The 21,877-nt window shown below is 33.1% G+C and overlaps 1 long non-coding RNA gene across 1 annotated transcript; it reads right to left on the bottom strand.

Moving 5' to 3' along the window:
• Nucleotides 1-2,177: 2,177 nt before the first annotated feature.
• Nucleotides 2,178-21,348, bottom strand: LOC111089738. Its single transcript, XR_002613949.1, has 3 exons — nucleotides 21,338-21,348; nucleotides 19,524-19,541; nucleotides 2,178-2,330 (listed from the first exon to the last, which is right to left on the bottom strand). It is a non-coding gene; the product is annotated as an uncharacterized LOC111089738 (long non-coding RNA).
• Nucleotides 21,349-21,877: the final 529 nt, after the last annotated feature.

The raw sequence follows: 21,877 nt of genomic DNA, 5'->3' as shown, positions 1-21,877 counted from the left end.
ATCAGCAAAATCCCCAACTCATCCTCAAATTGCTGAATGGAATGTTGATAGGCTTCCGGGAAAAGTTGGATCGAAGATAAATACCTCAGGACAGTCATGAGAGTAAGACAAATCCTAGAAAACCGTGATCTGTTTAAAGTGATCACAGGTTCTAACCTAGACCCCCACAGGTCCAAAAGGGGGTCCATTTGTGAGAATCTAAACATACCTCCTCCTGGCAGTGATAAGCCAAAGCATACTGTTCCAATAGATGTGGGGGACAAAGCATAGCTGTCCCATCATGTAACTGAGTGGCAAATCTCCCAGCACAAACAACAATATCAGGATGAGGAGGAAGAACCAAGTAGTCACTTGCTGTCCTTTCTGCCAACAAGGAAGAAGTAGAGTCAAATGCAATAGAAGAGCCCCCCAAAACCTCACAAACTCAAGTAACCAACTGAAGAAAAGGGGCTGGAGGTGGCTGATCAAGATGATCCTCTGCAAGTCTAAATTCTCCCTAGCTGGTCCTGGGTCATTTGCAAAAACCGCCTCATGACTCCCCAGAGAGACACCCTTGGTCCGCATATATGTATTAATGCCAACCATGTTCAAAGACACAATGTAAACTGTGTATAATCACAACACTCCTGTTTACAGACACCAATGCCAAATGCTTTGTTGAGAAAAAGTTATTACATTATCTGAATGAGGTTCTTATACACAGTGCCTAGATTGAGGGCACATCAAAGTTGGTTGAGAATTTTGCAAATTAGAATTTGCCAAGGGTAATCGAGTGAGGTATGAAAAACTGGAGGAAAAATTTTTACTGCTTAGATGGGCAGAGAGTGGAAACCCTGGAGACCGAGAAATAGCTATAGTGTCAACGGAGGTAAGTATGTTTTGGAATGTATATTTTAAAGAATGTTGCATTTGTACAAATAACATTTTACTGTACTTATGTATCTAGTAACAAATAATTAAAATTCTTTTGCACATCAAGTAATCTGAAACTAATATTAAGTCAAATAAAAATACCTACTTTCATAGCTGTATTATAACAAGCAAAAGACCTACTTACATATGACAGATTTTAAATTTTCTATCCTTTATCCTTTTTGAAATTTTAATATCACATCTTTCAGGCCTTTCTAAAATTTCTAAACGAGTGGTTACATTAACCTTCTAAAGTCCATGAAAGGAAAAACATCAAGAAACTGAATATCAGTTTCAAAAGAAAATGAAATTAATAAAAAGCTGTTATAGGATTACCCTGTCTTGTAATTAACGTTGCCAAAGTTTACATTATTTGCTGACAAAAATTATTAAAAAAATTACTCTGAAAAAAATTCAACAGAACCAACTTGCTAATAAACTTAAGTGAAATTTAACAAAATAGTTTCAAAAAAAGATAAACTCAGCTAGAACCACAAACAAATACTAAAGAATTATTCCACAAAAGACTAAATGTAATCACTAGTGTTATTTCCAGGAATGATGACTTTGATTGCATGCTATAAAAATTTATAATGTGTTGCATCTATATCTCTGGGTTTACATCCAGTGATTTCATAAGCAAAAACAGCTCTTTCAATCAGTTTGATTCATAAACATCTGAAACCAGTTTGTAGAAAAGCAGAAGCAAAGGCTTTTAAATGGTGATCACTGTGAAACTTAAGTAAGTAGTTAGAAGTTAATTCATGACATACAGGTTATGCATCAACTAATTGTGCTTTGATTCAAATGTCTACACTAGAAGTATTCATCTGTTCATTCTAAAAGAAATACATTTGGCATGTAATAAGTTACAACAAATTCAATATTTCATGTTTCTTTCTTTGACTTAGAACCTGTGAATTATCCAATGCAGGCATAAACTGGGATCTGTAAAAGTCAGTGTATTCTATATAAGAAATACTATGTATTTTGACAAATCGTTTTAGTTATCATTGACTTAGGAAAACTTTAGCAATGGACATAATTTCTTTTTATTTTCATAAAGTGAAAAGTAAGAGACAATAATTTGGGATAAGATTATCTTAATATAATACAGAAATGTACTTTCTGTAGTACTTAACACAAACCATTTATTAAGACAATGCATAAAAAAATAACAATAAAATAAATAATAAATACTAAAGTATTAAAAAGTTAAATTACATTCCAGTGTGTTAAAAACTAAAGGAATAAAACATACATTCTACAGTGATGTGTCCAACTCTCTCTACATATCCTCCTGTATTTTCAGCTCGGCAATAATACAGTCCATCATCTGATCGAATAGATGAGAGTATGGTCATTTTTAGAACAGTTTCCTCCCCTTCTTCATAGGTTTCTACTTGTCCTCTGTCATCCTTATTAGAAGGAAAATATGTTTTAAACATAACAACCATCAGCAAAAAATACAGATCATTAACCTTATCAAAAAATAATGATAGGAGATCTTTCTAATATACATTAACATTACAAACCAGATGCAACAGTGGATAAAAATAATATTTTATTTGTATTTTGGCTGTGTGCATCAAATCCTTGCATCCATAGTCCAAGCAGAATAATCAACTATGCCCCACTCAGTCTGCAAAGTTGAGAGAATAAGCAGCAAAAAATCAATTAAGAATACAAATTTTCTAAACTACTTTTATCTATTTTTTTCCTACTTTTTAGATACAAGTTAATTTAAAATAAAAAAATACATGAAAATAACAAGTTACTGTACAAATTTATTCTATTAGATATACCTTAGAATTTTTAAAGTCAAACACATCTATAACAGTATAAAAATCTTCTATGTAATCTGTTTTAATAACACGCTATCCTTTTATAGTAACGAAAATATTTTATATTAATATGAATAATGTGTGCAAGTTCATTTCATCAATAGGCCGCAGATAAGAATGCACATGCTAAATTCTTCTTTCATTTTTTCTGCAGTCATTTTAACTTTAATGAAAACTACCTGGTGTTGAACTGGACAATAAACAATGTATTCAGTTCAAACTCTAGTCTGAATTAAGTTTGGAGCATTTTTCTTTGTAATACCTAAAGATATGTCAGAAAATACCCAATCTTTTCATAATTTACTATGAAACATTTTTTGCACTTCATGTAAGAGTTTACACAAGTGAAAAAAATATTTAGAAAAAAACTGAAAGTGTAAGAATGGATGCACCAAAATGTGAGCAAACAAGGTAGAAATGTGCATGGTATATCTAATAAAACTTCCTCTGTACAACCTCACAAAGGGCATGTCCAACACCCAGTCCATGCCTACTTTGTTTATTCTTTCCATCCTGTAGAATAAGCCTGGAGGACCAAAGAAAACTTCGTTATGCAATCCTTATTAATTATGTCATGAGTTACATATTTAAAATTTCTTCCCAAACAACTACAGCCCAAGAATTATTTTGCATTTTGTATCATTTTTTTACAAGTAACAAAGTGTTAGGTTTCAATTCACAACTGAAAAGGTTGAAATAGCCTGGTGGTTAGGATGCTTGAATCATAATCACAGGTTCGAACTTCATCATAGAACATGCTCTCCATTTCAGCTGTCGAGTGTTATAATTTGATGGTCAATCACACTGTTTGATTAGAGTAGACCAAAAGTTGGCAGTGGGTGATATTAACTAGCTGCCTTCACTCTAGTTTATCACTTCAACATTATGGACAGCTAGTGCAGATTGTCCATGAGTAGCTTTGTGTGAAATTAACAGGCAAACAGAAGTGAAAGGAAAACAATAATGTTACTTTTTTCTCTACTACGTATAATAAATTGATGTTATATTATGAGCACAGAAAAGAAGTAACTTCATAATAAATAATGAAAAGAAATATTGTTTTTCTGCTGCACTGTTAGTGTTGAAACATAAGTTGTAAACATGGATGAAAAAAAAGTGATAAACGGAGTTTATACAGGAGTGTGTTGTCTGTCAGTCACTCAGTAAAAACTAAAATGACATCACAGGAGGGATGTTTAATGTTGCAATTTGTACTGTTGTGACATCAGTAAAATGTGAACATGCCATGAATCATGGGAAGAATTATGCATTTTGAAGGCTAGAACACAACATGACATATGAACTTGAAAAACAAGATTAAAAATATTTGTTACTCTTAATTTTGGTTTTATTTACTCTTGAAACAGAACACTTTCAGGGATCCTGCGGAAGTATATTTAGCAGTAACTTACAAATTATACTAAATCCACTTATTAGTATATCTGTTAATCCATATGCAGATATGGTTCTGTAAACTTCTGAAAACAATTTTGATAATACTTAAGTAAACATATTTTACAAAATACAAACAACTAATATGTAAAATATATTATTCAACACCTGCCACACGAGCGATACATTTGTCAACAAACGAGAATTTAATAATAGGCTAGCATCTTTCAGTACAGAGACTAGAATGGTCAACAGTGGGTGGGGATGTCATTCTGTAAACCAGTGATTTAGGGTTATTTCGATAGATCTTAATGAATGAAGCTTAGCACAACTTCTAAAATGCAAAAAAAATTAAATATTAATGAAAATAAGGCATGATGAAATCTATATGGATTATACTATGGTGGTACCATACTAGGTTTTATACCATCCTTCTTATATTTACTCTTCATTGCAGAAATAGCATTTTTAATTTGAGAATCACTAGGGAAATCATCTTATAAAGCATCATGCATTTGCCTCACCACTGCATCTCTGGGCTTTACTGTGCCTTTAGTTTTGCAAAATGTTGAAACTAATGATTTCTTATATATGATTCCAATCCCCCTTTTTGAAGATAATGATACTACTGTTCCCATTTTTTTATGTTTCTCTGTCAATGCAGTAATTAATTGAAAAATCTTCTATTCAGCTAGTATGTCAAAGTATGTATTCTAAGTATTCTATGTTTGTCAAATTGACTGGGATATCTTCAAATAAGTTCTTACCTCAATCGACTTGAACCCTAATTTAAATGATCACACTGACAACTAAATATAGAACATTTCAACCATGATTCATTGCTACATCGTTTTATTTTAGATTTACAAGTTGGCTCTCATGGTCTCGGGTATGGTTCAGCGACCTAGACTTCAAAAATAGTGGCAAACATCTTTTTTTTCTAATAAAAACAACCCAAACCTTTCCAAAATGACTTTTTTTTTTATCCACATCAAGATGCTAGGCTGTTAACATGATCTTGACAGAGAAGTACAAGCATTGGCTAGTATGACAATGGAACCATTATGCAGTAACCACAGATGAAATGATAATTTATTGATATTTTCTAAGCAAAGGTACAAAAATAATAATCAAAACTTTTCCTCTTCCATTTTTCAGTATGCCAGTGGTTAGCATTATTGTAACAATATGTTTCATATGTAGTTAAACTATTCTAGGTATTCAGTACACAAAAAATATAAATTTGAGATAAAAAGCATTTCCTCACGTGCTAAAAAATACAAATTTCACAAAACACATTTAATTTTTAAAAAACAAAGAAATTAGAGAAAGTTGACAAGTATTTTGCTAACCATGTATACTGTATTTCATGTAAATAAATCTTTCAATTAATCATATGTGTACTGTCTGGTCAAAATGCATGTCATGGCATTTTACAATTTCTTTCAAAATTAGATTAGCAATGTATATTAATAAACTTGGCATTACAACACAATATTATCTACGGTTTAATTTCTTAATTTCAAAATGGAAACATTAAAAAGAAAAAAAAATCCTCAATCTTCAATTCTCTGTATCATGCATCTTGTCTGCACTAGAAACTGTCCATTTTAGATTTTCTTTCTATCCTTATATCATATTGTTTCCTGAAGGCCAACTATTAGAAACATACACTATAGATATTGACAAGCCAGAATAAAAAAACATAGAGCCTCCTATCTTCTTACTTTACTGAGATACAAAAAATTTCTAACCCACAAGACTTGACTCTTCAATCTCATTCTGTCTTTCAAAATGAATGTCAGTAAATCTCTGTAACATTTCTTCTGTATTATTTAGAAACAATTGAAAGAACAGGATTTTATTTACAAGTTTCTTTGTAGTTATGTCCTTTTAGTTCCCATAAGTAGATATTTAGCACCAGTTTTATTGTTTGTGTTTTTCTGCTCTAAGTAGCTAGTAGACTTTTATTTAACCTATTTGTAGCATAGTTGGAAAGTCAGTTAAATTATGCTAGCCTTGGGATATTCTATTCTAGTGCCTGATACATCTTTTGTGTTTTAAAAGGCATATTTGAAAGGAACATTAATGAATTTGTGAAGAAACAACTCAGTATAAATAGTAGTGCCAAGGAAGTCTGTTCTTATGCACAAATTATTAAAATAGGCTTCAACTCTAATGTACATTCAAAATTTCTTGTATTTTATGTACATTTTTAATTTATTGTGTATATTTTTTAACAAAAGTAACTAAAATGTACTAATTAGAAACTCGTGAGGCTAGATAAAAAAATTAAAACAATTTTATAAGACCAGCCCAAGCTAACAGTGTCACATTATCATTTATTTGTTTTACACCAACGCCATATTGGGCTATTTGCTTTGTATACCAGAGGGAATCGAATCCCAGATTTTAGAATAATAAGTCTGTAAACTTACTGCTGTCCCACTGGGGGACCACATTATTGTAACCCCATTATCTACTGAGATATGGTCTAAAATGCATTGTAAGGTAACAAGATTAAAGCAAGCAAATGTGAAAAGATTAAATAGCTGAGTGTGTTATGATAAGTAACTGTAATTATTTGTTACAATATGCAGCCATTCTTGAAAAAAAAAAACATATTACTTTTTATATTTCATATTTTTCTTTTTTTCCTCTGAACATTGATGATTTCACAACTCTAGATTTTAGAGGTTTTCATCAAAGTCTGGTTTAGGATAACTGCAACTCTATAAAAGACTTGTTACAGCCTAAATTTTTCATTGTTTACAATTTAGAATGCTCCTAAGAAAGAAGTTTTTTGTGCGGTTAATGTTCAAAATAAGTGAAAATACAAGTGATATGTCTGTACAAGTAAAGACTTTTTAAAAAATTTGAAAAATTGAATCTTGTTTATAGACATAATTTCTTTTTCTAAAATTGACTATATATAATCATAACTATTTAAGTGTTAATCTAAAAATTTTAAATGTATATTTTCTTGCTCTTTTTATTTTCATATCAATCATATTATTAGAAATTAAAGATGAAATCTATAAAATCTGGATTACAACTTGACTGAGATAATCATTTACAAAATATATGAACATTACTTTAACTTGGTTTGACTTATTTATGGTTACTTTAGAGTCATATGGTCGGCACTGATTACTTGAAAATACTATATTATCATTATTATGGAAGTTTTTTCTTTGATGTAAAATATACTGAAAATTGGGTTGCAATCTTACACAGATATCTTCAAATAGTTAACTGGTATCATATAATCATTGTAAAACTGAAACATCATTGTGGATAGTCTCTTTCTTTTTTGGTTTTGGGTTAGTGTAGGAGAAGAATTTCATCCCAAAGTACCAAACTTCAAAAAGCAAAACATGTTAACTCTAGCCTTTCACCTATCAACAACACAAAATATAGCAAATTTGTTCCACTCTGTGCTTGAAATTGCTAACAAAATTACTATTTTTTTTCTATTTGAACATTGATGTAAGAACTGTATTCAAACTGTCACATAAAATTAGCATCTTAGTACCTAACTTAAATAAATCCCTATTAAAAGAACAAAAACAAGGAATATAAATAAAGTATCTCGTGAATATGGAAAAAAATACATATGACAAACATCACATTCTTTAGAAATAAGATGAAAAGCACACCATGGTCACACATGTAAAGATGAATTCCAGATATCTGCTGTAACATATCATCAATATGAAATGGGACACAAAATACTTTAGAATAAAATTTTTCTCCTACGCTAGCCCTAGCAACATCAGCGATATTTGGCACGGTCTATTCACTGTTCATACACTTGACCAGACTTGATCTCTACCTATATCCTGTCACCTGCTGACACCATTTCCATGACATTTAATCCCTGCGTCTTTTGTCTTTGTAATATATAAACCTTGAATTGCTTATTACTAATCATACCCGAAGAAGACAGACCAATGTTTTGTCAAAACACGTAGTATGTTCCACCATCAATAAAACTTTTCCTTGTGCTTGTAAACTGTTTTTTGCCTACCTATTATTATATTAGCATAATGTGCTTCCTTACTCAAGGCTTGCTTCTAATTGTATGACTTTACAATGCCATCTAATTAAGTGATATGCAAATAACCACAGTAGGAGAACCCAGTGTAAAAAAACTAATGAAGTTACAATCACACGATAAAGTTAGCATGTACAAAAATGTCTTTCATATCACAAGCATAATGTGTAACAGTATAGTGTCTAGTTACATTATGTAGTGGTTTTTAATTATATTATACATTGACCAAAAAAAAATCTAACTTATAAAAGGTTCCATGGTTATTATTCTATGTGTTAAAAATGACTGTGTTTCATATATCGTGATGTTTATAAGTCATCAATTTTTATGAATGCTAGATCACAGTTGGCCAGTACCTATATGCAACAAGAATGAAAAGTGTTAAAATGTGTTATGGAAAAAACTACACCTCTGGCATTAAATGCATCAATGAGGATTTTAACAACAGACCTGTCTGTAGAATGTGAGATCTACTGTGTGCAGGGAGCTCCATGCTACTAGATTTCTGAAATGGGCTATAAACCTTTAGCCATTCACCATAGCAAAAGTGCACATTGCCAGTTCTTAGGTTACCTGAAAGAAGAGCAATGAAAAATATCATGTACTGGTTGGAGAGAGGGATTACTGCTTCTTTCAGTGAAGCAATTATAGAGAAGACATCCATTAATAACAAAATGCATGTTTGAATATGCAATGGTATAATGATTCTATGCTACAGATTCTGCAACAGTAGCAAAAAGTTGCCTTACTAAATTAGTCAAAATTTAAATATGTCAATCCAGTAGATATATTTTTGTATGGGGACAGCCAAAAGGATCATGCATACAAATGTAAGAGTGTAGGTGGTTCTATCACAGGTTTGCCAGTACATGATGGTAGAGACTTATGCCAGTCAGTACACTAAACAGTAAGATAAGAGCTAGTCACTGCAAGAACTAATTTCACCCTATGATGTACCACTTTTACTATGCTAATAATAAAATCTTTGTAAATCACAATGTGTATGTTTAAATAATCCAAAAGTTGCAAACCAACTGAATGACACAAAAAAGCCTTCCTTCAATTATACACCATGACTTGCTCTATTACCAGATGTTAGTCTCATTTAACCAGAATGGAGAATTCTTCATACTAGAGAGTGAGATCATTTTCTAGCACTGAGTTTGTGAATGATCTGAATGTGGTTCTTACTCAAGATTGGGACAATATTATTGTTGACACTTTATAACACATTGATGCTTCAATATGAAACTGAAATGGTGCTGTTTTGAAGACTCATGGTAGCCTAAAACTGTGTTAAATGTTTTCAGACAAATGTTTTCATGTAAATATAACTCCTCTAAACACTAATAAAATATGCATATCCAAAGCAAAGGAAACACTGGCTGCTGCACCACCAACTTGACATGTACTGGTTACCACATAAAGTAGCACATGAGATTAAAATGGATGGTCTCTACAAGACTCCTACATGTGTAGTGACAAGCCAGTTGTCAGGCACTGCCAGATGCCAGTCAGGATCACCTGTGAATAAGGAGAGAAGTGAATGAAGTATGTATTTCGAAAAAAATGTAGGGCTGTGCTCAGGGCCTGAAATAATGGGCTCCAAAAAAAAATGGATATGATGGCCTCGATGTTTCTAATAAAATGTTGACAGATAGCTTTACTGATGCAGAAATAGCTAGGAGTTATGAAGCAGCAACCATGGGTTCCTAGGTCATGGCTGCATTACTTATGTAGCAGGAGCAACCTTCAAGATCATGCTTAAAACACAAAATAAAGCTTTTTATTGGTGCTTTACTAATCAGTGAGTGTAGGATTGTCACTATCCTGCCATGATATGGAAACCATGAATACAAATTATGTTCCAGCTAACATGCCAGTTTCAACTTGGTAATTGTGAACATATTTATTTTGATACTATATTTTGCTGTTTGCAGAAGTCATAACTTGTAATCTCATGTTGTAGAGAATACTAAAAGCCATTACAGACTTTGAAAATTAACATTCTGTCAGTCAATATTTCTGGCTGGCAAAAAAATAAATAATTAATTACTTTTCCCAAGAATCTTGGTCCCACTACAGAAATAAGAAAATTAATAAAAAAATAGACAAAAAACAATTGATGCCACATTGCACGCTGTAATGCATCATAAGTGAGCTGCTTAAATACCATTTCTGAATGCCAAATTGAAGTTCTGTTATTAGACAAGCAATATCTCCACTGCTTTCTTATTACCAATTTCATTATTCTAGTAGATTATGCAGCAATGAAATGACTGATGAAGTTTAGAAATTCAGAAGGTAATGACTGCATATCAAAGAATGATATTGTAAAAGTACAACTTTGCTGTGCAATCTAATTTAAGTAAACAGTAAGAAAAGGACGAATGATTATCTCACCTATAGGTGAAACAATGTTCGTTTCTTGATTGTATGGATTCTGGACACTATGCAGCTGATTGGCTGTAATATTTAGCAAACCACTGCAAATTGGACATCCAATCTATCAGAGGCTGAGCTATGTTGGAGTTTTCGTCCAAACTTTTGGCATGAAAAGCCATATTCTTTATCACAGGTAATATTTGTAACTGTCCTTCTGACCAATAATTGACTGAGGTGCTACTGTGAAGCAACTGGACTAATAAGCATTTTTATGCAATTGCTTCAGTAATTAACAAAAAATTACGAAGAATTTGCATAATAAAAGTGGTGTGGCAAGCATATATGAGGAAGTGGCATGGGATAGATCACCTGCATTGTGAAATAACAAAAAAAACTAGAAGTACAGTTAACTAGCATTGAAAATCAGGAGTTATAAAAAAAACCGGCACCCGGCACACGTGTAAAGATACTTAGAAAAATAAAATTCAGTAAGAGATAGTCATGAATTTGACAATGACAAACTGATGATGCTACTCTAATAGTACAGAATACGCTACAGAAAAGTTTGTATTAGATGCAATAATCGGTACTTTGATGCGGGATTCATAACCAGAGAACCGTGCAGTGGCATAAGTGAGTCAGTGGCCAATTTACTCAGTAAGAAAGTTTGAAGAGTTACAGAATTAAACCAATGAAGTGTCAGAGCTACTTGCAGGTAGCTATGCACACTACTTGGAAACTCATAAGAATACTGAGGGAATATCATTTAAAAACTCATGTTTGGAGCTGAAAGTTAGTTCTCCAGGACCAGTTAGCAATTGCTATCTCAAGGCTGAAAGTTCTCCAACTCAAGCTGCTGACTACTTCCTCCTTGCAATGAGACCAGAACATCTCCTCAACTTTGATGTAAGTTAAAATTGCTATTTCTCTCGATTTATCAATATAGTTAAGGAACTAGAACACAATATATAAAGGAACTAATAACTAAGTATGTCCGAGTATAATCCACATAGTGTATTAATCAAGAATTTGTTAAAGATAATGAGTACTTTGATGAAATTTTTATAGAGTTAACTGATGAAATAAGTATTTGGATGTAAAAAGCTGTACATTATAAGAAAAGAATTATTAAAATTTGATGTGTTTTTGTGGAATCTCAGTCCCCGAGTCATTCTTTAGTTTAACCGTAAATTTCCTCAAGTTAGTGACTTGTGTGCTCCATTTGAAACTGCATACCTAAAATTAATATAAATTTGGTGTGACTGTTGGTAAAGTCCATGCTCTAATGACTAGTCTAAATGCCTACTCATCACAACTGGTGCAGTCTTTGAAGATTTTTAGAGTAACTAATGACAGGTTAGTAACAGTAAAGAAAGGAGTAGAATTAAGTAAGTTAGTTTAAGCAGTAGTGTAAGTAGATAAGTTGTAAGTAAGTGGATATGGCTACTGTTGGCATAGACACAACTACAGAAGTGGATGATGCATGCCATTGAGTTGATAGAAGTGCTGACGCTCATTACAAAGCAGTAGTATAGCAACCTGCACAAGTAGGTCCACACAGAGCTAGGCATTTAAAGAGTGCTTTACTGTGAACTGCCTGAAACCACAGTCTTTTAATATTTAGCACACAAATTAGAAGAAGAATATAGAAAGCGAGAAACCCAAATGGGATAAGGACAGAAATATGTAATTTAACTAAGCAACGAGGAGAATTCATCCGAGTATTCGGCCATAAATTGCAGGAGTTATGAAATAGGTTATGCAGAGCTTATGCAAACCCAAATGAGCTAATCATACAAGACACTTTAAAATCTGATTACAAGCGAGTTGTTGAGTAATACCATTTGAAGTCATGTAAATGAGGCAAATACGCCTGAAGCAACCTCGCTCGACTTGATCAAAGTAGCTACCTGAGATGAGCTATGAAAAAAACAGATATATAGGGCCAAACACTCTGCTATAAATGTAGTAAGGAGAACCAAATCTGATAAAACATACTGGCAAAATAAGCAGGGTAAGTCCAATGGCTTCCAGTGTTTTAACTGTTGTAAGGCTGGCAACATAGCAAAGAATTGTTTTCAAAAACAAATAAGAAACGAGCAGACAGTGTGTTTCAATTGTGGTATTAAAGGCCACATAGCCCGAGATTGCAGATGCCTGCAAAAGGCAGAAAACAGAAATGCCTCAAAGTCTGAGCTTTAAGAAGAAAGTTCCTGAGAAATAACAGTAGCTCTACAATCGCCGTAGAATCAAAAAGTAATCTCTACCAGGATCACAGAGTGAAAGTAGAGATACTTCCAGGAGTGTGGAATAAAAGATTGAGTATCCACAGTGTTAATGAAGTGTTACCAATAGTTTTAGCAGAAATAGAGAGTATAGCATGTCGGTTATTGGTTGACACAGGTGCTCGATATTAACTACTAAGTGCAGAACTAGTAGATAAGAATCCAACATTGCTGAAAAATGCTCAGAAGGAAGTTTCTAAAAGTATTTTAACTTCTACAAAAGGACATCCTTTTTTAAGATGCTACATAAATATAGTGTTCAAATGAAAGTAGGAAAATTAAGAGATAGAACACCCATTTTATATCTGTAAGCAGATAGACTTAGAAACAAATGGCATTATTGGGCAGGATTTCTTAAGGGCTTATGACACTGAAAGATCTCTTACCTCTGGTAAGTTACAAATAGAAACAGAGATTTTAAGTTTTGAAGGACTTGAACCTTCGAACTTATGCACAACAGTTAAAACAAATGATACCTTCCCAATGACTAAAGCCAATAGTCAGATGCCTAATGCTAGCATTAGCAAGACAAAGGATCAATCATCTAAATCTGAATGCACTGCTCATATAGAGTGAAGTGACATACAACACAGTTGGTTTGGTAGAAATATCAGGTGTTCAAAGAGAAATCAAGTCAGTAAGAATAAACAGAAAACTCTAAGTTAAGCAGAAGTAATATTGTAGTAGTAGTAGTAGTAAGAAAATGATGAATAAAATAAGTGATAGCAAAGTAAGACAGAATAAGGTAGTAAATAAGACTTTAAAACTGGGAAGTAGTAATTCAAACAACTCAGATGATTTTACACTTATGCCTAACTTAAGAAAAGAGCAGAAAGAGTATCTGTAAGATTAGTTACAGTAACTGAAGTGCCTGCAAAAAGTCCATTTATTGTTGAAGCTAAAGTAGCTGATTTTCAGTGTAATGAAGAAGTTGTTTTTGAACCCAGTGAGATAGAAGAAGCAGGAGTTTATATAGCTGCTTGTATTAGTAAAGTGTCCAGCAGAGACTATAAAAGTGCTAAATGAAAAATGAAGAAAAAGTAATACTGACTAAGCATATTAGTAAGTAAAGCTAGTGGTAGAAATATTAACTGTAGTAGGACAGCATAATGTAAGAATTACTAAAAGACAAACACAACAAAGTAATATAGATTGGAATTCTATCACAGGATATGTAGAAAAGAAACATAAGCATGGTTTGATAACATTACTAAAAGAGTATAGACATATGTTTGTAAAAGAAAATGACTCTAATAGTTAGTACAAATAAGGTTAAACATGACATAGTATTGAATGACAATAAGCCTATAGCATAGGCACCCTACAGAGTGCTAAAGAAGCACAGAGTAGAATTAAAAGTGTGTGTAAAAGAGATGCTTGAACTAGGAGTAATTTGGTGTGACTGGTGGTAAAGTTGAAGCTCCAATGGATGTCCTAAATGCCTGCCCATGACAGCAGAGGTAGAGAAGGATTTTCTCCTCAGAGATCTCAACAATGCAGACTATCTCTTATACCAGCAACTCCTAAGATACCAACTGAAATAACTGTCTGCCTAAACCCAGATGTGTTCACGAGCAGCTAGAGCCAGGTGGGTTCCAGTTTGGACATCCTAACTCAAATGACCTACATCAATCAAGCCACAAACTTCCATACTGGTATTTAAATCCAAGGCACTAGTTACATTTCCACTAGTGCTACAAAACCATAGGTGACCAAACATAACCTCCATCTCATGAATGGATGTGCTAGCACTATGTCACATTGTAACAACCAACATGGTGAATCATTTAGCCCAATCAAAATGATCTACTTCCATTGTAAGTAGGTTACATAGCTATATTGAATATTTCTTTCCAAAAATAAAACTAGCAGATGAAATTGTTTGAAATTTGAGCAAGAACTTTCCTAACTGTATGTAGTTTCAGAAAGATAATATATTCATTTTTGATTTTTTCCTATTATTTCTAATGAAAATTCATTATTTAACTATATCTAAATGGGTAGGGGTCAGAGGGCATGTCATCACATTTGTAGATTCACATTAAACATTTTATTTAGCTATTATTTTATAAACGTAGGTCAATAAGTTTGGTATCAAATTGTAGATTATAATTCAAATTTTGGTAATATACATTATTTAGTTTTTAATTTGAAATTAAATATAAAAAAAAAGCCTAAATATCGATTTTTGTGTGTCACGTGGCCTTCTGGGTTTGGTCAGATTACATTTTATGATGCCCACAATACAAAGTCTATAGTTTTGTACGAATTAGAAACTCAGATGTTAGATATTGGCAAGCTAGAATATAAAATAAGAAACTCCTACCTTTTCTATTTGCTGAGATATAATGATATTTAGCAAACCACCAATAATGAAGCTCACCACTTCATCATTTGAGAAGACTTATTTATCTAAGCCTACTTTCATATACCAATAACTTTGTAATCAATCGAAAGCTATATATTTATTCTACATAATTCTGTCAGTCTTCCTAAGTTATTTATGAGAGAAATGCTCTTATATCATTGGAAAGTTTGAAGTATTGCTATTAAGGCTATTTTGTGAATAGAAATTATATTTTTTAAAACCCAAATACAATTTAGTTAGGAAGTCTGATAAATTACAGTGCATTTTTGTGGTATTTGTATAGTAATTTATAATGATTTTTGTATTCCAAAATGCTTATATAAAGTTTACAAAAATTATTATTTTTCCACCTCCACATGTGAATTTGGACGAGGCTTAGCAATTATGGCTCACGAGTGCAAACAAGGACTTCGAAGCATCGTAAGTAGTAGAGATCATTTTCCAAATACTTTTTATTTACTGTTTTATGTTTCAATAAAAATAACTGACAATTATTTATTTGAAAATATTATATATATATATATACACACACACACACACACAAATGTAATGTATGGTAGCCAATATGTTACTGTATTTTACAAAGTAAGAACTTGTGTTATTTTCTACTCGTTTACATTGAGGTAGAATAAAAGCAAATTATACAAAACTAAATACTTGGTAATTCAGGAAAAGTTTATTTATGTAATTTGTGAAAGTCTAAGAAATAAATTTATCACTGATCAACTGATCTTAACACATGAAAAGAAACATCTTTACATAAACACCTTATTGAACTTGCAGTTTGCTGGTGAATAAGTTGTTTCTCAACTTGCAATCAAGAAGGCTAAGCCAAGAATGCTAGCCCAACCAAAATGAGCCATATTTATATTACTGGAAACTACACATTTATCGGTTACTGTGTAAGCATGGTAATATAAGAAACAAGATGTCCGTAAGCATTTACACACATTTACACCTATACCAATGCTAAATCCCGACTACCAAGTAAGATAACTAGAGAGTTTATTGGATAGGATACAACTTTATACTTTGTACAGAGCCATATCATAAATATTTTTTCTCACTTTTATGAAGTACTTTAGACAATTCTTGTTGCAACCATTGTATTGCAAAGAAGCTGGCAAATTCTATTCCTGTGTTCTCAGACTAGTGATCTGAATAGTATCTGTAGGATACTTCCTCTTTTTAATTTATTGGATTAGCCTGGACTTTCTACAAAGTCATAAACATTTTATAATGCTTTAGACAATTGTCATTGTAACCATTATACTGTTAACAAGTTTATATATCCTGTCCCACTGTGTTTTCAAAATTTAATATCTGGGAATTATGTCGCATGAACTTATTTGATATTGACGGTGTCAAAGTATGGTAACACCTAAACTGGAACGGTGATTCATTGCTTTATATTCGGCAGGTTTCTACTTCAGCCGCTAACAGTACAATAACAATAGGAAATAAGTGTAAAAAGATTAGAAGAGACTCTCAGGAGATTTACTTAGAACTTTACTGTCCGTACTGAAAAGAACAGAGTACTATTCATTTTGTTTCTTCTAATTTCTAACTCATCTACTACCAATGAAATAACTACAGAAAATAAGTGTAAAAAGGTGAGAGCGTAAACTCTGACCATAAGTACTTTGAAATTTGGTAATCACTACTAACAATACCATTTTATTTTGCAATCTTTATTTTTGTTTGACTTTGATTAGTTACCTAACAACCTGGAGAAATAAGTATAATATTACAGTACAAAAAATAACAAATAAAATATAAAGCTTTACTAAAAATAAAAATGTTCGATAACAGATTAAATATAAAATTTTATTTAAAAAAAACGTTTGATGATTATCTAGAAGGATATAGAGATTATGCAAATGGAATTATAAATTTCAGATATAGAAAAGTATTTTTAATCTTAAATCAAAATTGTTTTGTACATTAGATAGTTAACATTCTGAAAGAAAAATTTTCACAAGAAAATCTTAAAACATAATTCAAAAACCAGATATTTTGTGTATGAAATCCATGTAATATCTATTAATAATCTGCAAAATTTTGTGAAGAGTTGCATACTTTTTCAAAAATTATATATACTTTTTTGGTTATGAGCTGGGTGGAATCCACCTAGCTCGTAATGGAAGGGTTAAAGCGATGGAAAAATGATCATTGCCCCATGGGTCTGTGTCAACCCTCCAAGAAAAAAACTTGAAGATGAACAAATAGATAGATCAGTAGCAGCAAAAATACTAACTAAATGCATGAAAATAGGTAAAAGAATCAGTATTGAAGAGAGAAAAGTTGTGATCTGAGAGCATATGCTCCACAGAATGACCAATTTCATCAATATCAGCACCACCACAAAGGGGATTGTGTACATTAAAATCTCCCAAGATGAAGAATGGAGATGGCAGCTGGTCGATAAGATCATCAAGGTCTCAATGATCGTAAGTCTCTCCTGGTGACAGGTAAAGAGATCATACAGTGGTGGTATGACCCACAGAAATTCAGATGGCTACAGCTTCCAAATGCATATTTAGTAGCACAGACATGGTGGAATGTGCTGGTCAATCAACAGTGCTACACCTCGATGAATTCATCCATCACACAACCTGTCATTCCTGTATAAAGAAAACTGCAGTAGGGTCACAGCATTGGCAGGTCTGAAGAATGTTTCCTGTAAGGAGAGACACACGGGATGATAAGAATCAATCAAGGCCTTAATTTCATACAAATTAGAAAAAAAACTTTGACAGTTCCACTGTATCAAAGTGGCCATTTTAATTTAGGAGGAGGAGAACCGCTTGGAAATTTTTTTAAAAGAAATAGGTCTGTTAACCACCATGGAACCTGCCCTGGACAGATGGGCATATTTCTGTCAAAAGAATGAGACTTCAGAGACCGAGTGCATGACCGAATAATAGTTCTGCATCTTGTGGGCTGAAGGAGAGGGACCTGAGCAGTCACTGGATGCAACAGTTGGGACAGAGATACGAGTAGATGTAGACATGTCAATTCACACTTGCACCCACAGAGGACAAAAGACTACATGGTGAGGAAAAGACTGTTGGGGGCATAGAAAGACCTGTTACCGCTTCCACTGAAGCAGTGTAACAGAGTGCAGCAGTATATGTCTGAGATGAAACAAGGAACAACAACTTCCAAGCCTTGGTATAAGAGATGTTATTAACAGTATGTAAATGTTGTACCTCTTTCTCCTCCACCCACTTAAAGCAAGAATGAAGGTATGAGGGGTCTGAACCACTACAGTTGATGTAGTTAAGGTCCATTTGGCACTTGTATGCATCATGGTCTTTGCCACCACAATGAACACAAGTCAAAGAACCATTACAAGATGCCTTAGAATGTCCAAACTGCTGATGCTTGAAACACCTGAGGGTTAGGAATATAGGGTTGTACCTTACAGTTCAGATAACCTACCTTGACAGTGGTAGTTAGATGTGGTGATGTAAATGTCAGTATAAAATCACTGGTAAGCAGCAGAATTCCATCCTTAGGAGTGGTGATGCATTGCACAGCGGAAACTCTTTAACTGGAGAAACCAGTGAGGATCTCTTACTCTGGGATGTTCTTCAAATCCCTCTCAGTGGTAACTCCTCATGAAGAATTCAATAGGATATACCTCTTAAGGTTACTCCCCAATCGCCTTCGACATCAGGAGGAATTTGCTATGATGTGGTGTAGATGTTTCCACCAAAATGTCCCCATAACTTCTCGACTGACTTTGGAGTGCCAGCAAACCCCTCTAAACCCTTTTGTATGAGAAAATAAGACATTTGCTGAACATTTTGTAGACATAGAATGAATAATTAAAACAAACAAGGTATAGGAACAGGTGGAGGTGGTGACTGCATATCCGAGTCTTCCAAACTTGGTCGTTTTCTAATCAACACGGTTTTCTTCATGTTTTTTTTGGGGGGGGGGACACTGGGTAAGGGATTCATAAGAAAAAGAGAATATTTAGTGCCCACTGACCCCACCCACCATGAATCCCTATGAGGGGACACACTATAATGCCAAACAAGGACAGTGCAGCTATGCCAGGGTTTTGTGAGCACTACCCAAACACCAGCATCAGACACAATGTTCACAACACCCATTAAGAATGTTCAGTACTGGCACTTAGTTGACCCTAGCCCACCAGGACTGGCTGATTGATCCTGGGGGAGCCAACCCTAGGCCCCTCATCTACAGGAATTTAAGGCCAAAGTGATGTCTTGAAGTGCCCCTGATTTAACTCGCCATCAGGATGACACCCCTCAACCACCAGAATCCTTTCCTCCCCTTTACAGGATGCCATGCATAGCTAGCATGTGAGTGGATGTTTGGATCCCAGAGGAGGTCCCCTCATCACATACAGGAATCACCACAGAGGGGGTTTGAGATGCAATGGTGTTGTTAGTTGGTTGTTCAGCTTTGGTTTTAAGTATTGAATTAGGAGCACTTTATTTTTCTTTAATGTCCATTTATCTGTTGCTGAGTCTATTATTTTGAAATGTTCGCTGTGAGGTTTCTAACTGCAGTTTTTGCTTAGATGGTTGTAGATTCCAGGTTTGTTGGAAGGGCTGTTTTGCACGTGCTCCATAACTCTGGAAGCTAGGGTTCGTGTCATTGACCCAATGTAGCCATGCCTATAGCATTGACATGTGTATTGATACATCACCAGCAATATTTTTGAAGGAGGTATTTTGTCTTTAAAAAGGAAAATTAAATATTTGTTTGTTTGGCTTGAAGACCACTCTTAGGCTGACTTGGGGATAAATTGAATGTTCTTGATTTTTCTTTTTAGTTTGATGCCATGAGAACCAGTGAAGGGTAACATAAAGGTGATAGGATATTTTGGAACATTGAAGTCTGGAATCTTGGGGTTGTAAATAAGCTTTACTAATATATTCAAAAATACTTTTGTTGATGAATGCTAAAGGGAAAGCATTTTTAATCAAATAGTTTTTAATATTGATAACCTCATCATGAAAATTTCAATAAGAGGTAGTAAGTTTATACACTCTATGAAATAGAATGCTTATTAAATTAATACTAGAAAAAAATGACCTCATAATACCAAATTGTTGATTTTATTTAATTAGACACTCAACGTCAGTTTGTGTTTCAGTGGAACACTCCAGAAGATGCTGTAAAATGAAAAGTTGAGTATCTAATGAAATAGAAATAAGTTTGGTGTTATAAGCTCATTTATTTCTAGTATTAAAATGTATTCTATACACCAATATATACTACAGAAATGAAATAATGTTTATTAAATTAATTTTGTAACAATCGGGTATGAACGTGCTGAAATGACTGTACAGACCAGTTGGTTTGTAGTAGTATTTGGTTTCAAACCTGTTGTTAAGGTTGATGACCTCTAAATTGAAAAACTTATAAACTAAAGGCTTAAATTTGGATAGACAGAACTATAACCAATTAGTTTTGTGATAAGACAAAAATAAGTTAGCTAATATGGGAGCAAGTGGCCACACCATCAACTTAATCACATATCTTATCATTAAACACAAAATGAGATTCTTTGGTTGTAATTTCATATAGTTTCGTAAATTGATTTTTAGTTAAGTCAGTAATTATAATGTCATCAGGAAATAATAAAGCACTACTTAATTTGACTGATTCATCAAGTGGAATGATAATGTATAAGGACTCAATATCAAAACTTGTGATATATACAGATTGATCAAATTTCATTGATTTGACAAAATTAGAAAAATTAAAGGAAACTTTGGTGAAGTCACTCTTTATAAATGGAAGTAACAACTTATTTAAAAACTAGCTAATTTAAAACTGTGCATTCCTATGTTAGAAACAGTAAGTCTGACCGACACGCCTACTTTAGTAGTTTGGGCAGACTGTATAGAATACCATTATGTGATCAAACAGGTCTAATCTGGTTGTAGACTTGATCAGAAATTACATTTTCTTTCTTTAGATTTAATAGGAGTTTTTGAAATTTATTTTCTCTCTGTTGGATAAGATCTTTATTCAACACTTTAAACTTACTGGAGTAATTTAAGATGACATAGACTTTATTAAGGTAGTCTTGTTTATTGAGAATGACAACTCCATTCCCTTTACCCAGGTTTAAGAGCACTAAATTATCTAAACTTTTTAAAGTATTCAAGGCTGCTGCTTCATCGTTTGACAGATTACTATTATATTTTTGAATTGATAAGAGTAGGAACCAGATCAAGCTATTCCTGATATTTCTGTGACAAATTTGTCAAAAGTCCAGATAGCTAAAAGTTTTATATTAGCCATTAATTTTTCAAAATTTACAAGGAATCAGTATATTTGATTTTAACTGGAGTGATAGGTTTGAAACTAATGACTCGAGTAATTTTGACATAATCTAAGTGTAACCCCAAAGACAGACATCCATTTTCTCAAGGCATCTGTTTAATTAACCAACGGTGTTGTTAACAGAAAAATATAATTGACAATAACACTCTTACTTGTAACTTTTTATTATAATTGGAGGTCCATATTTATCAGGCAGGTAGTAGCACTGCCTATGTAGGGATTGTTCATAGAAATTGTATTTTAAATATCTCCTCAATAGGTCATCAGAACTTTGCAATACTGTACAGTGTTTCCTTCT

The sequence above is a fragment of the Limulus polyphemus genome, unplaced genomic scaffold (assembly GCF_000517525.1).
Source record: "Limulus polyphemus unplaced genomic scaffold, Limulus_polyphemus-2.1.2 Scaffold128, whole genome shotgun sequence".
NCBI lineage: Eukaryota > Metazoa > Arthropoda > Merostomata > Xiphosura > Limulidae > Limulus > Limulus polyphemus.
This window is presented reverse-complemented; position numbering and strand designations above follow the sequence as displayed.